This window comes from Aquarana catesbeiana, linkage group LG11 (genome assembly GCF_042186555.1).
Source record: "Aquarana catesbeiana isolate 2022-GZ linkage group LG11, ASM4218655v1, whole genome shotgun sequence".
NCBI lineage: Eukaryota > Metazoa > Chordata > Amphibia > Anura > Ranidae > Aquarana > Aquarana catesbeiana.
Genome location: NC_133334.1, coordinates 256,812,861 through 256,828,865, shown reverse-complemented (window position 1 = coordinate 256,828,865; position 16,005 = coordinate 256,812,861). Strand labels below are relative to the sequence as shown.

At 44.0% G+C, this 16,005-nt stretch overlaps 1 protein-coding gene across 1 annotated transcript in view; it reads left to right on the top strand.

Moving 5' to 3' along the window:
* Positions 1-1,200: 1,200 nt before the first annotated feature.
* Positions 1,201-16,005, top strand: part of ZNF469 (zinc finger protein 469) — a 133,453-nt gene continuing 118,648 nt past the window's right edge. Inside the window, exon 1 of the mRNA XM_073605710.1 lies at positions 1,201-1,319. The gene's annotated coding sequence lies outside the window, so the exon portion shown is untranslated. The remainder of the gene's footprint in view (positions 1,320-16,005) is intronic.

Here is a 16,005-nt window from a genome sequence, read left to right as displayed (position 1 = left end):
GAAAGGGCTCTTATTGTCACGATGACACGGTGCCTGGACTGAAATCCGTGACGTCAGCAGAGAGCAGACTTCAGCCTGCTCTCTGCTGAAAATGTGTCACAGGATTGCAAAACGAATTGCACTCCTGCGATCCATAGAAGTACAGCCAAACGAGCTTTGGTTATACTTCTTTAAATTGCTCAATAAAAGCCTAGCAACACATGCCCTTCATATGAGTGACCAGTTCAGAGCTAAATAAGGGGTCAAATATAAATGCCAGAAAAGCATGCACTAAGCGAACATAATAATTGAATATAGTAATATTCATATTCTTGCAAAAGCCCAATTATGTCTGGCTTTCTTTAAAACCCATCTCCGGGGAAAGAAAAAATTCCTCCCTTGCAGTGGGGTTTCCACCCCACTGCAGGGGATAACTGCTCTCCTATGCTCTCTTAGGCGCAAAAAGCAGTTGTATTTACATGATCCTCCGCTCCTGCAGGCTTCCTCCATAGTCATCCTCTCAGTCTCTTCTTCCCCATACTCAAGAGGTTGCAGGTCCTCGAGTCCAATACAAAGCATTTTTCATTATCCCTGGAATTCAGTACTTGAGTACTAATAGCTGTCTGAAATAATTGTTTGAAATGATGGAAGTATAGCTGGGGAACAGCAATGAGATATAATTTACACTTGAAGCAAGGGTCTTTTTTCCTACTTCAGATAGTTGGGAAGACTAAGAACATCACTTGACACAAAGTTAATGCAAGTGCATGCACATGAGTACCAGTCCCTGCGAACAGGTTACACATACAAAACATATTCAATTACATATACAATAAAATGCCTTATTTAAAACGCTCAATCTGGTGCATATTTTCAAACTCTTTTATGCCCTTAGTCTGATCGCCATCTGGAAATGTTTGGAAAAATCTGTCATAAATCTAGCTTCAAAAAGTGTTTGCCTATTAGCATATGTGATAAACCAAAGGGTTGAAGAAGAAAAGAAAACTAGGGTGCATTTGCTGCCTTAACCCAAAGCAGCAGTAGGTACTGACAGGTGACAGCAGTGGCACAGCAGCCCAGGAGAAGGGGGAAGGGGAATCCTATTCCAGCAGCTGAGCAGCGACTGAGTCTACAGCTGCTGGATGCTCCGTGCTACTGGCTAATGCAGCCTGAGAGGGCGTGAGCTTCACTTCCAGGCACTCTGCACAGTAATGAAGCTTTCTCAGTCTGTTCATACATTACTACGGAACTAGTACACTACCGCTGCTGTCTCTCGCTCCCAATGACTGCTGCAGCCGGAACAATAAGGAAGCCCCCCATGACAGCAAACTGATATGGAGGTAAGGCTTCTCTCTGCTAACTTGCAGCCTTGATTGATATAATCTGTGCATGTGAAGATTTCATCTATACAGCAGACTGCATAGCGTCTTCAGTTCTCTGATACTGTTGGTTAAATGGCTGGCAGTGATTGGCAAATGACACAATGACTATAAAGGTGCAGTTAAGACTGGATGTAAGTTTTATGTGCAAGGAGCAGAATTCTGTAAGCACTAGCATGCATATCACTCAGGCATTTTCCAGGGATAGGAGCTGTGGTCAGATGCAGTGGCAGTAGTGCTGTGTTGGCAGGGGGTGCAGTGGGCAGCACGCTATAATTGGATCCCATGAAGAAAACTGACAGTCAGCCAGCCTGTGCCATTGGATGCTGGAAACTTATTCTGTGCTGGTGGTGTGTTGCCATTCATTTATTGATTTTACTTTTGGTTTCTTTTGAGTATAGCACGCATTCTTATTTCCTTTGATGGGTAATATATAAAGGACAGGATAGCTTGCTGTGGCATTTCAAAGTTATGCCAGTGGTGACAGATGTTCTTCTAACAGTGTGACAGCCGTTGTATCACTTTCTATGAGAGTGTCAGAATAGGTAATGATATATATGTATGAAATATATATGATATTACATATGTATGATATGATATAAATTATGTGCATGATATATATGTACCCTTTCTATGCCAGGGCTCATCTTCATATCACGGCATGGGAACGGGTATTCATACATTGCCGGTTTGACAGATTAGGATGCTGTCACTAGCTCCCCCTACCTACTTTCTCAGATTTTGCTCTTAGTTGTATGGATCATCAAAGGCATTTAACCCTTCCTATCACTTACTGTATGCTGAATGTATCAAATGATTCTGTTAACTCTTTTACCAACTAGTCATCAAGTTGCAGCCTATACAATGTTACTCTTCCTTTCTTACTTAACGAAACAAATATTAAGAGCACCATGGGGTAGCCATCTTTAAAAAACCCCAGTCTATGAAGTCATGTGATACCAAAGTTTAAGCCAATGAATGAATGGACGTGACAAGCCCTGAATGAAGGATGATTAAATACATTGTAGCAGTTCTTCTGGTTGGGACGGTACAATGACCTGCCTTCCCCGAGATCGGGGATTTTTAATCTCTGCCTGTGGGTTGGAGAAGGGGCGTGGACTCAACATCAGCTGTAGGGAAAACAGCTGTCTCTTCAAGGGGAGTTCCTCATCGCTAGACACTAAGGGGCATTCCTTTCTTCCTCCTGTCATCATTAACCCCTGTCCTACACTTCCACTGCCGGTCTATTTTCTGTGAGGACTGATTCAATATTTATCTGCTAGCTGCAAGACTTGGAGTGTGCTCAGGAATCTGACATTGATGGGGTTAACTTGCCATGCTGTAATAATCTGGAATGGAAAATGGAATATATACTTTTTTTTTTGTCTCTTAGAACAGAACCCTTTTCTGTGTGTGATAATGACAGCAGTTAGCCGCAGTATATAGAATGATGGAGTACAGTGGGGTTATTCTAAAGACACATGTGCAGCCGTCTCTGTAGCTTAATTCCTATGCAAACTGCGGCATCTGCCAAGACAAGTACTGTTCTCACTCAGCCACAGCTTGACGTGTATTGGGGACTTGGCTAACCAGTGCCAATCACAGTGCCCTGTGCTACGCTGACGCCGAGCAGCGCTTTGATGCGTCTTTTGAGAAAAGGAGGATATTGTTTAGGTAATAGACAGAAGCCCCTTCCGCTGTCAGTGTGTAATGTCTCAGACCTCCCAGCCTATGCGTAGGTAGGTTTCCTGGCCAGGAATCCACAGGGAGCTGATCAGAGGGACTGACGGATATATAATGACACAGGTACGCCTGGTATTTACAGCTACACCATGCTGGATGTGTACACTGGATACTGTCACTGTTAGACGAGGCACTTAAGTGAATTCCCATTCACTGCTGGGCAGAGCAGAGCTTGTGGTTTCCCAAATTTCACAGACGCTGCTGCTTAACCCTTGCTGGCCGTACAAGGACTCCTTCTCAGTGCATCAGAGGAACTGTATGGGAAGCTTTGGAGTTCCACATAAAAAAAGAGGCTGGGGAATACATAGGGAACGGATAAAAGGAGAAACATTACTAAAAGGGCAGTTTCCTAACCAGTGCCAAACTACAAGAAACTATGGGGGCAAGTTATCAAAAGTGAAACGGACAGAATAAGGCAGCTGTGCTTGGCAACCAATCAGCTTCCACCTTCAGATTGCTTGTGCAGATTGATTGTTCAGATATACTTTGAAAATGAAAGATAGGGGATCATTGGCTGCAAAGCTGCTCCGGATTCTGTCTGCTCCAATTCTGATAAATCCCCCTTCACTGCATTTCAACACCAGTGGTGCAGGTTGACGCAAGTGTAGATTTCAGTTCTGGGATGCAGAAATGCAAAAAAAAAAACATGTTTACGCAGAACACAAAAACATGCCTCCTTTTTGCAGGTGTGCCACGGTGCCAATAATTCTTAATGGTGCCCCAACACTCCTTGCTACTGTTTTTTGAAACTAAATTCCATGCATTTTGGTGAGGAGCATCTTTAAAAAAAAAATTAGATTTTGCACTTTTTTTTTGTGCAGTTTTTGCACAAAGGGCAGCTGACTAAAATGAACGGATTCACAATGCGCGATGCAGCATCGCACTTGTATAGGCGTGTATGGAGCATAACATTGAAGCCATTCCCTTATGAATTATAGTTTGTATCATGTGTTTTTTATGGTTGATATTCTGTCTTTATCATTTAAAATATACCTATGATAACAATTATAAACCCTTCATTTCTTTGTAAGTGGGCAAACTTACAAAATCTGAAGGGGATCAAATCATTATTTTTCCCAGTGTAAATACCAAATCTATTCAGTCAAGGAAAATATTCTAACCCAGTGGTCTCCAAACTGCGGCCCAAGGGACAAATGCGGCCCTTTGCTAGCCATTATCCGGTCCAAGGGGCACTATTCCTCACAATGATATGAGGCGCTATTATTCTCACTGACACCAATGATGGGGCATTATTCCTCCCACTTACACCAAAGATGGGGCACTATTCCTCCCACTTACACCAATGATGTGGCACTATTCCTCCCACTTACACCAAAGATGGGGCACTCTTCCTCCCACTTACACCAAAGATGGGGCACTATTCCTCCCACTTACACCAATGATGGGGGCACTATTCCTCCCACTTACACCAATGATGGGGCACTATTCCTCCCACTTACACCAAAGATGGGGCACTATTCCTCCCACTTACACCAAAGATGGGGCACTATGCCTCCCACTTACACCAATGATGGGGCACTATTCATCCAAATTATATGAGGTGCTATTCTTCCTACTGACACCAATGGCGGGGCACTGTTCTAACCTAATGTAAATTCAACTTTCTCATCACAGACATAAATTGAAACTGCATTTTATAGGTAATCAAGGCTGGACAAAACATTATGGAATTCAGTAACCAGGCAGTCTAATCTGAGAGTCAGCAGGTGATTTTTAACTCTCAGTAGTTAGATGCTCCCATCGATATCCACAAAAAATGACAGAATTTGGGGGGGCGACTATACATTTTTATGCACCTCAGTTACCAAGCTACCCATCCATTTCCCTTAAGAAGCCACAAAACATCTCAGTCTATAATGATATGGCCCCCTTAGAGGTTCTACCAACAGTGCCTCTTCAATTGTCCTGGGAATGAAAGTGAGGGGAAATCTAAAGTTTTGAATTGCCACCAGAATAAAGGGGACACTTGTTCCAATTACAATTCTCTAAAGGAGGATTTCCCTTACATTGGAAATATATCTTTTCACCTCCTTTTGAGTCTACAGGACAGGAAGTACTGTATGTGGAAACCCCCCTAATGAGATAGAGGAGGCAAACAAAATAAACCTACCAGCGGTTTTAACCATCCAAAAAAGTTTTGGCTTCAGATATATTTTAAAGTTGAACTTGGGTCTAAAGATCTAATGCATCTTTTTAAAATCAATTCCCTACTGTAACTGAATTCCACTTTCTATGAGAGTTACCTGCGATGATTGGATCTGTTTTGTGATGCTCTCCTGTCTGTCCCACCCATGCATGCCCTTACCCCTTGATGGACAGCATATCCAAATGACAGGGCTGCCCAGCTATATGGGCAATTATTTGAGAGTGTGGAACTGCCCAGTCACTACCCCTTTAACATTTTCCAAGAATCATGGGAAATATAGTTCTTTGAACCCTGACTAAATCCACTGGGGGTCTGGGGGGGGGGGGGGGGGACACGTTTTCCTGTTGGAAAATGAACATTCGCTCCAGTCTGAGGTCCAGAGTGCTCTGGAGCAGGTTTTCATCGAGGATGCCTCTGCACATTGCTGCATTCATCTTTCTCTCTATCCTGACTAGTTTCCCAGTTCCTGCCGCTGAAAAACATCCCTACAGCATGATGCTGCCACCACCATGCTTCACTGTAGGGATGGTATTGGCCAGGTGATGAGCAGTGCCTGGTTTCCTCCAGACATGATGCTTGCAATTCAGGCCAAAGCGTTCAATCTTTGTTTCATCAGACCAGAGAATTTTGTTTCTCCGGATCTGAGAGTCCTTCAGGTGCCTTTTGGCAAACTCCAGGTGGGCTGTCATGTGCCTTTTACTGGAGTGGCTTCTGTCTGGCCACTCTACCACACAGGCCTGATTGGTGGAGTGCTGCAGAGATGATTGTTCTTCTGGAAGGTTCTCCTCTTTCCGCAGAGAAATGCTGGAGCTCTGTCAGAGTGACTATCGGGTTCTTGGTCACCTCCCAGACTAAGGCCCTTCTCCCCCGATCGCTCAGTTTGGCCAGGCAGCCCGCTGAAGGAAGAGTCCTGGTTCCAAACTTCTTCCATTTACAGATGATGGAGGCCACTGTGCTGATTGGGACCTTCAATTCTGCAGAAATTTTTTTTTGTAACCTTCCCCAGATCTGTACCTCGATACAATCCTGTCTTGGAGGTCTACAGACAATTCCTTGGACTTCATGGCTTGGTTTGTGCTCTGACATGTACTGTTAACTGTGGAACCTTATATAGACAGGTGTGTGCATTTCCAAATCATGTCCAATTAACTGAATTTACCACAGGTGGACTCCAATCAAGTTGTAGAAACATCTCAAGAATGGTCAGTGGAAACAGGATGCACCTGAGCTCAATTCTGAGTGTCATGGCAAAGGCTGTGAATACTTATGTACAGGGGGTCCCCGGGTTACAAACAAGTTAGGGACTGTAGGTTTGTTCTTAAGTTGAATCTGTTTGTAAGTCGGAACAGGTACATTTTTTAAGTGTAGCTCCAGCCAAAAAAACTATTTTTAGGCTTTTTGGATAGCATAGGGAAGGGTTAACACCCCTGTAACATTTGTTTTGCTGTGTGTGCCCCTGATCAGAAGATTTCACCTCACTTTCTGTCCCAATGACAATTGGATTTAGAAAATTTTGGGTTGTTGTGGAAACAAGCCTTGGTGATAAAGCATCAGTGGAGGTACCTTTTCCCCATAATAGCTCTTACAAGAGTGAATTTCCCTTCCTAGGGGTAGATTTCCTCTCACTTCCTGTTGTCTCCCTCCATTTGTAAGTAGGAGTCGTTTGTAAGTCGGATGTTTGTAACTAGGGGACCCCCTGTACATGGGATTTTTTTAGTTTTTTTATTTTTAATAAATTTGCAAAGATTTCAAACAAACCTCTTTCACATTGTCATTATGGGGTATTGTTTGTAGTATTTTAAGGAAAATAATGAATTTAATTCATTTTGGAATAAAGCTGTAACAAGCCAAACATGGAAAAAGAGAAGCTCTATGAATAATTTTACGGATGCACTGTACACCAGCCTTTTTCAACCAGGGTGCCTTGAGGTTTCTTCCGGGGCACCTTGGCAAAATGCCTAAAAATTGCCCAAAAATGTAAGCAAGCCAGCAGGTGGATCAAGCCTACCTTTCAGGCAACGGCATCCTAACAACCAATGATGTCATCAGTTTTGATAAGAAGGGTGTTGATCGCCTGCACAGCATCCGTGTTTGACCCTCCCCTGCTCCTCTCCATCAAAACTGGGGTCACATTAGCTGAGTGATGGAGAGAAACTGAGGGGGAGGAGAAACACTGGAATATTAGTCGGTACTAGTGTGCAAAAGTGTATTTGCTTTGTAAGAATAAATCAACTCTAATGTTGGGTGTCCTACGTGTGTCGATGCCGCCGCATTATGTAAAGCTATTAAAATAGTTCTTTACATTTTGGAATGGGGTGCCTTGAGACTGTCCATAATTTTAAAGGATGCCTTGACTGAAAAAAAAGGTTGAGAAACACTGCTGTACACTATATTGAAAGTATTGGGACACCTGTCTTTACATGCACATGTTTTAATGGCATCCCAGTCTTAGTCTGTAGGGTTGAATATTGAGTTGGCCCACCTTTTGCAGCTATAACAACTTCAACTCTTTGTGAGGTCAGGCACTGATTTTGGACGAGAAGGCCTGGCTCACAGTCTCCGCTCTAATACATCCCAAAGGTGTTCTATTGGGTTGAGGTCAGGACTCTGTGCAAGCCAGTCACGTTCCTCCACCCCCAAACTCGCTCATACATGTCTTTATGGACCTTGCTTTGTGCACCAGTCCAAATAATTTTGTGGAGGGGGGATTATGGTGTGGGGTTGTTTTTCCAGGGTTGGACTTGGCCCTGTTAGTTCCAGTGAAGGGAACATTCTTAAAGTGGAGTTCCACTTGTTTTTTAGTTTGTTAAATATCAGCAGCTACAAAAAGTGTAGCTGCTGACTTGTAAAAAAAGACACTCACCTGTCCCACGCTCCAGTGCTGCAGCCGCCTGGAGCCTCGCTCCTCTCCGCCTCCTCTCCGCGACGCCGTCATAGCAACTGTAGGCACCCGGCTGTGACAGCTTGCAGATTTACGGCTGGGCGCACGCTGTGCAAGTGCGAGTCGCGCTGCGCTCTGCTAGTGGCCAGGCTATCTTCTGGGACCTGTGACGTGTTTCAGAAGATTGGAGAGAGGAAGGGGCCACCTAGAGGGAGAGGAGGAATCGTCTAGGTGGCCAAGAGACGGAAGCAGGAAGTGGGACAGGAAGTCCCCGTCAAAACAAGGTACCCACTCCCCCACAAAAAAATTACATGCCAAATGTGGCATGTAGAGGGGCGAGGAGTGCTTAAAGCGGAAGTTCCACTTTTGGGTGAAACTCCACTTTAAGGCGTCAGCCTACCAAAATATTTTGGACAATTTCATACTTACTTTGTGGGAACAGTTTGGGGATGTGAGCGGGTACCTAGTTTTGATAGGTACCTGCTCCCACTTCCGCTTGGATTGCCTAGGCGATCCAGGCGCAAGTTCTCCTCCCCCCTCCCTCCCTGCAGTGTTCAGGGACATGTCACAGGTCCCAGAAGACTGCCGGACCATTCAGCAGGTACAGCGCGACTTACGCATGCACAGTGGACACCCTGTGAAGCTGCAAGCTGTCACAGCCGGGTGCCCACAGTAGAGATGCCAGCGCTGGGGAGAGAAGGGACGGCTCGGGTGAGCACATCACTAGATCATGGGACAGGTGAGTATGTGTTTATAAAATGACAGCAGATACAGTTTTTGTGGCTGCTGAATTTTAACACAAAAACAACTGGAGCTCCTCTGTCATGATCTCAACAACTTGACAATGGAACTTGAAGTTTCAGCTTATCAGCATTTTATACAACTCTGCAGAGCAGACAGACTTGGCATTCTCCTGGATGACAGCTATTAATTTCTCATGGATTTCTCAGACAGATTCTGTGGATTATAGAAGTTATAGTAGGTTATACAACATTGATCTGACTGGATGTGGTCTGTGCTGACTTTCATCTGTAAGTACAGCAGAGTTGGATTCTGCTGCTGACAATCTGTATGGCTTGCTGTGAATGCGAGCTTCAAGTTTAGTGAGATGAGAGTAATGTTTTTCCATTTAGCATTTATTTTTCCTCTCCTTGTTCCCTCTCTAAGAAATGAGGTGTTCTGGGGTTAGCTCATAAACTTAAGGACAAGTAGCGGCGTCTGGAGCCAGTGGCAAGGCAGGACTTTAGTGCGCAGGCCTCATAGTTACCATGTAGTATGTATCTCCGTGTGCTTACACAGTCTTACACTATACACCTTTTAGAAATGCTTCTATGGGCAGGAAGAAGAAAGTCCCAGAACTCCCAAGTTAACTCTCATTTGTTAGTGCTGCTTAGCATAGCAAATTTGCCATGGAATGTATTCAGGATGTAGCTACCTTCGCTGTAAGATTTTAAAAATTGCATTCTATGCATTAAGATAAAAAGCCTTCTGTGTGCAGCAGCCCCCCTCAGCCCCCCTAATACTTACCTGAGCCCCATCTCTGTCCAGCGATGTCCATGAGTGCCCGAGATTCTCCCTCCTGATTGGCTGAGACACAGCAGCGACGCCACTGGCTGTTGCTGCTGTCAATCAAAGTCAGCTAGCAAATCAGGGGAGAGAGGGGGCAGGCCCGGGGCTCCGTGTCTGAATGGACACAGGGAGCTGTGACTTGGCTCAGGTGCCCCCATAGCAAGTTGATTGCTGTGGGGGCACTCGACAGGAGGGAGGGGCCAGGATCACAGAAGAGGGACCAGAGAGAAGATCCAGGTTGCTCTGTGCAAATGACATGTTTGTTATTTTTATGGGGGAAAAAAATAGACTTTACAGTCACTTTAATTTACAATTTACATTTTTATGGAGTGCTGGGAACACAGCTATCACTATACTTCTAGCGCTTCAAAGCTGGACCTTCTGGTTCCAGTCCCAGCAGCTGCAAAGTCACATGCAGCCACTCTGCCCACCCCTCACCACCTCCTGCCCATTCACTGAGCACTTTGTATTATGTGAACTCATTCACAAAATACAAAGGCTCCTGTTAATGGACAGCAGAGGTGTGTGGCGGGCAAAGGTGCTCTGTTTGAGAAGGCAGCATCTCTTCTGTCAGAGCCCCTGAAGTATAGGGATAGCTGTACTACCTAAGTTCCATAAAACTTTTAGATGTACAGTAAAAAGAGATAAGTCCACTAGGTGGCATATACTTCTTTGAACTATGCTCATAGTATGTCAGCACATTTTACAGATTGGTTGAATTCCTGGAGTTCAGCTTTAAACTGAATTCAACTAAAATTTTAATTGAGTTTGGCAGATTTGTTGTGTTTACTGGAAAGTATTAGGAGCTTAACCAATTGCTTTTATTGGCATTGCCCTTTAAGGCTGAAGCTATAAGCCTACTCTAAAGTCTTAGTACTGTTTACTAGGTTATCTGTAGTATTTTTGTTAAGAGTTTGCTCTAGGGACACACATTCCATAGAAAGCTGATCTATTTTCCAACAATAATCTCGAGGAAACAAAGTTGGTCATTGTGTCTAAAATGTACGCTAAATCTGCCCCTTAGCACCTCCTGCTCTTACATTACCGTCTACAGTGTCGGTACCTCACTTCTGCCCTGAAGCAGCGCCTTCTGTCAGTGACCCATAATTTACACCATGCTCTGCAATAGCAGTTACTCGCTTGCTTGCACAGTGTATTGTGTAAGTGACATGACAGCTGTAGGTAATAATACCTTGCAGAGCCTGCAATCAAATTCAGAAAAGGTTACTCAAATTTCTGAAGAAATATTTGGATCCCTTATCCATTGGCATATTGCATGTATGTGCCGTAGGAGGTGGATAGTGCTGGTATAGCTGTGAGGCCCTTAGATTATTAAATAAACTGCTTCCGTTTCACATCTGTTTGTCTGGTCTGTGCCTTTCAGACCGTGTCTGCACTGTCTAGCATTGTGGAGCTGAAATCACCATAACCTACTGCAATATACCCATGTAACTAGGAAATATCACAGACATTAGATCTACCATTGCTCACCTGCTGGCAGTACATTTTTATATTCGGTTATGCCTCCTTCAAACAATACAACCAAACAGAACATAATGTCTACCTAAAATTATGGTCCAGGCCACAACCACAAAAGAAGTCGAATCTGAGATAAAACTCTTTGTATACCCCATTACTTAATTATTATTAACACAGTTGGCTGCTGTCAGTAAATAGAAAAGTACACTCTAGTCAAATTTTGCATTCAAACTGCCAAAGAATATTGTCTACCTGCTAATTGGTTTCTGCTGTTCTCCTGTGTCCCATCTGTGTGTTACGTTAAAAAGAAAGTGTGTCTGTTCTTCTGTACTATAAGGTGCATTGACAGCCCATTGAAAATGAACAGGGTGTCTTAGGACGCATTCACACTTCACAATTTAGGTAGACAACGAATTTCTTCAGGAGACTTAAAGTGCAAGTTCACCTTTACAGAAAATCTGTAAGGTGAGCTTACACTGAACCAACCGCACCCAGCAGCGCCATCTAAGTGCAGCAGTTATGAATTTAATGAAGAAATACAAAGAAGAGACACTCACAAATTGTGTGTGTATGAAGCGCTTTTGTAACAGTTCTGCTCCATCCAGAGGATCAGTGTCACTGCGGGGATGCAGCTGAGAGAGGCGGCGGCGCTGGTGGCTCCCAGCGTTTTTAGACTGTTCGGGTACACCCAGAAACGGAGATGACGTCACTACCGGTCCAAGGTGAACAGGCGTAGCACGTGTTCAGAGCATGCGTGCTCCTTCTTCAGGCCTCTACTAGTAACAATACCTCCTATTGCCCACAAGCTTTATGCAATTATTTTACCCCACTGGCCACCAAGTCTGGGGCCTTTTCTAAAATACAATCTTAACTATAGGGTTTTACCACCCCCCAAACTGCAAATGTAAATGAAGCCTTACTGTTCTGAGCCCCCTATAAGGCTGCTCTCACACTGATGTGCTGTGGTTTATCTGCACCGTGGGTGCAGCGCAGTGCATTTGCAACTTTCCAGGGTTAGCTGCGCTTTGCTGTAGAGTTCTATTATATCCTGCAGGTGTGGTGCACTTTCTAAAAGTGCATCAAAACTCCTGCACTTTCAGAAAGTGCACCAAACCCGCAGGATATAATAGAAGTCTATGGCTAAATGCAGCAAACCCGCAGGGAAGCTGCAGGTACAATGCACTGCACCCGTGAAGTGGGTAAACCGCAGCACATCAGTATGAAAGCAGCCTTATACTGTTATGCCCAGTGTATTGCTTCACACTGACCTGAAGATCTCTTGTTTCCGGCTCCTGACACCACTCTGGAGACCTTTAGCTTGGATAAGAGATGGAGTGCAGTTGGTATCACTCCGCATGGGACAGGAGCCAGCATTACAGAGGAGGAGGCATTGGCTTAAGTGGCTCTTGCTCCCCACTACAGCTCCAACTTTATAAATAGTTCCTCTGCCATGCACTCAGTTTGATGATCTGAAATGTCAGTCAGCAAGCCCAGACTGTGATCTACCAGTCACCTGCCCGCGATCTACTTGTAGATCATGATCTACAGGTTGCTGACCCCCGCTCTAGAGGGGAAGCTCTACTGACTTCCATCATCCAATCAAGTGCAAGAACAAATGCTGTTTTTTTTTTTGTTTTTTTTTCCTTGCATGCGATTGGGTATTTTTAGTAAATGAGGTAAACCTTCACTTTGCAAAGCTCTTGAGCAAATGCTCTTGCAGAGTGCACTGCCTTTGTGTCTTTAGTAAAATCAACTCCACTGTGTATTTATTAGTACTAAAACCTTTCTGATCACTGGATGAGAGAAATAACTTCAGAATACTAAAGGAAATGCCCTTAGACTGTTGCTATTTATCCAGACAGGCAAAGAATAAAATGATGAGTACACTAGGCAGTGGTACTGTGCAGCTGCTCAGACTATGAGAGGAAGAAAGAAGAAAGAATTTGCAAATCACTGACAATTGGCAGCAATATCTTGCTACTTCCCTTTACTCTGCAAATCATTCACAATTGGCTGTACTTCCTCCCCATCCCAAAAGTATTAAAGATGGCTCAATAAAGCACAGCTGGCACACAAACTGCTCCTCTAAATCTTGAACTCAGCGATCTTACCAGTCTGTTGATGCAGTGAAACCGATTCCTGTCATATCTCATTAAACCTGACATGAATTCAGCCTGACTATACTTCATATTTGTATCCAAAGATTGGGGGATCAGAGAAAAGAATACACAGCCCTGAGTGCAATCTTCTGGGCTTCAGCAAGCAGGTTTTTCAAAAAAGCACACAATCTTTCTCGACCTTTTAACCCTAGAGGAACCCCAAAAATAATTTTCAGGTTTCGAGGAACACTTACTAAAACCAATTTATCAGGGGTCAATAGGAACAATGCCCCTTATACTGTTGGCCAATATGAAGAACGTCCCACTTAAAGCGGTGCTCAGAATGCCACCCTTAAAGACAGCTAAAAAAATATTTGGTGCCATGCTGCTGGCTTTGCTAAGTGATGATGAACCTTGAACTCTGTAGGCACCATCAAAAAGGTGGTTCATCAGCCACAGCTCAAGGAACCCCTAGCAACCTCTGGAGGAACCATGCGGTGTATGCTCAGTTCAGTGTACACTCCAGGCAGCTGTATGATGGCAAGAATAAAACTGCATGTTGGGAGTGGGACAGTGTGACACTAGTGTAGCACCCACTACTGTACAGTTAGGTTAGGTAAATTTATGCTGAATCACGGTAGTTAAGTGAGTCTGAGTAATTGCTGTTTGTTCAGATTGAGGTTAGACTGGAAGGCTCTGCAGACCAGGCCTCTATCGCCTTCCCCTGGTTCTGGAGGTCCATGGAAACTTCTAGAACAGCCTTTCTCAACCTTTTAACCCAAGAGGAACCCCAAAAATAATTTTCAGGTCTCAAGGAACCCTTACTAAAACCAATTTATCAGGTGTCAATAGGAACAATCCCCTTATACTGGTGGCCAATATGAAGAATGTCCCACTTGGTGATGCTCAGAATACCACCCTTAAAGACAGCTAAAAAGATATTTGGTGTCATGCTGCTGGCTTTGCTAAGTGATGCTGAACCTTGAACTCTGTAGGCACCATTTAAAAAGGTGGTTCAGGAACCCCTAGCAACCTCTGGAGGAACCCCAGGGTTCCACGGAACCCTGGTTGAAAATGGCTGAGCTAGAGTCTGTAACACTCCCTTTTGTAGTCTTTCAGTCTCTGCAAATGATGTCTTACTTCATAGCTATGATGGTGGGTGGGATTGAACACATCCCAATTAGCTTTCAATCCCTCCCAGTCACACCTACAGGAAGAGTCCTAACCTCCCAAGTCCCGTCTCGCAGCATTATTCAAGAAGGAAACACCTTCACACACATCATGTTCTGAAAGCTAGCTGTGCTGCTGCTGGGCAGGATGGAATGGATCACAATCAGAATTTTTTACCTGCCCAGGTAAATGTGCCGACCAGTGTGAACAGGGAGAGTCCCAACCCTCAGATCCTGCTCTTCTTGAGCCTGCTCTCTGTGAGGTGATTAATTTACACATGAAGGAAACACCTTCATAATAACCTCCCATAGCCCTTCCTCTGTAGTCTTGCAGTAAGCCATTATTCTTTGGCATTCTGCAAGACAGGAATGACACAGGAGGAGGTATGACACATTTACACCTTTCGCCACCCATATGAAAGCCCATAAACACCCACGGTAACCTTAGAACCCACCCACATCAACTCTCACAGCTGATACACATGACTCCCGTAGCCCGCCCTAAAACTATAGAGGTTCAAAGGATCATGGGAGATGTATTAGGACTGGAAAGGGAGAAACAGGAAGTCAAAGAACTTTGAAATTCAGCCAAGAGGAGGAGTGACATCACAGACACAGAAAGACGTTCAGGAGGCGGCACAATCGCCTCCTGTACACTTGTCAGCCACCTTTTTTTCCACTCTGTGAAAAGCGATCCACCGCAGATCGACGCAAGTTTAAATGAGCCCCAAGGCAATGAAAAACATTTATTATAAAATGATTACATACTGATCCAACACTACTCCAATATAAAACATGAGCCTGGCCACTTCTAAGAAGTGCATGTTTTAAAAGTGGACATTGCAGTAACTTTACAAATCAGTATAAATACATTACGGACATGTCACAATATAAGACGATACAATTTTTCCAGAAAGTGTCATCATAAAATGCATTCCTTGAGTTCCAGCCTAGACTGCGGTGATGTCATTAGTCTCCTCTTGGCAACTGAAAATTTTAACCGTATTATGTAACTGCAGCGAGTCTCAACGTAAGAGGCCACAACTAGTTCTGACTTGTGTCATGACAGTGTTGTCTCTGACCCAGCAGCTTAGTTAAAGCTGTAGATGGTGACCCAGGGTGATGCCTGAACAATAATAGTACTACTACTTTGAAAAGAAAGGCAGATGAAAGCATGATCAAAGGCAGTATTGTGACCTCTCTGGTAGGTTGTAACTACTCATAAGCATTACACATTACTTAGCATGCTTGCACTTAGCATGAAAAAGTATATATGACCAGATCCACTTTGAGTACAAAACTTTTCCAAATATTATGATAAATCTATTGCAGGGAATTGCAAAACGATTAAGGTTGCTGTTTTGAATTGAAAAAAAAAAGATTAACCTCCTAAATATGCATCAGCCTGACGTACTAAGGTTCTAGCCTTATCCTGTTGCTATCTTGTTCAATAAAAGCCCCTCACTGTTTGGGTTTATAAACAGCTCCATGTCCATATTATATCGTCCTTACCCTCACACATTTTCCCTGTTAAGGTCTA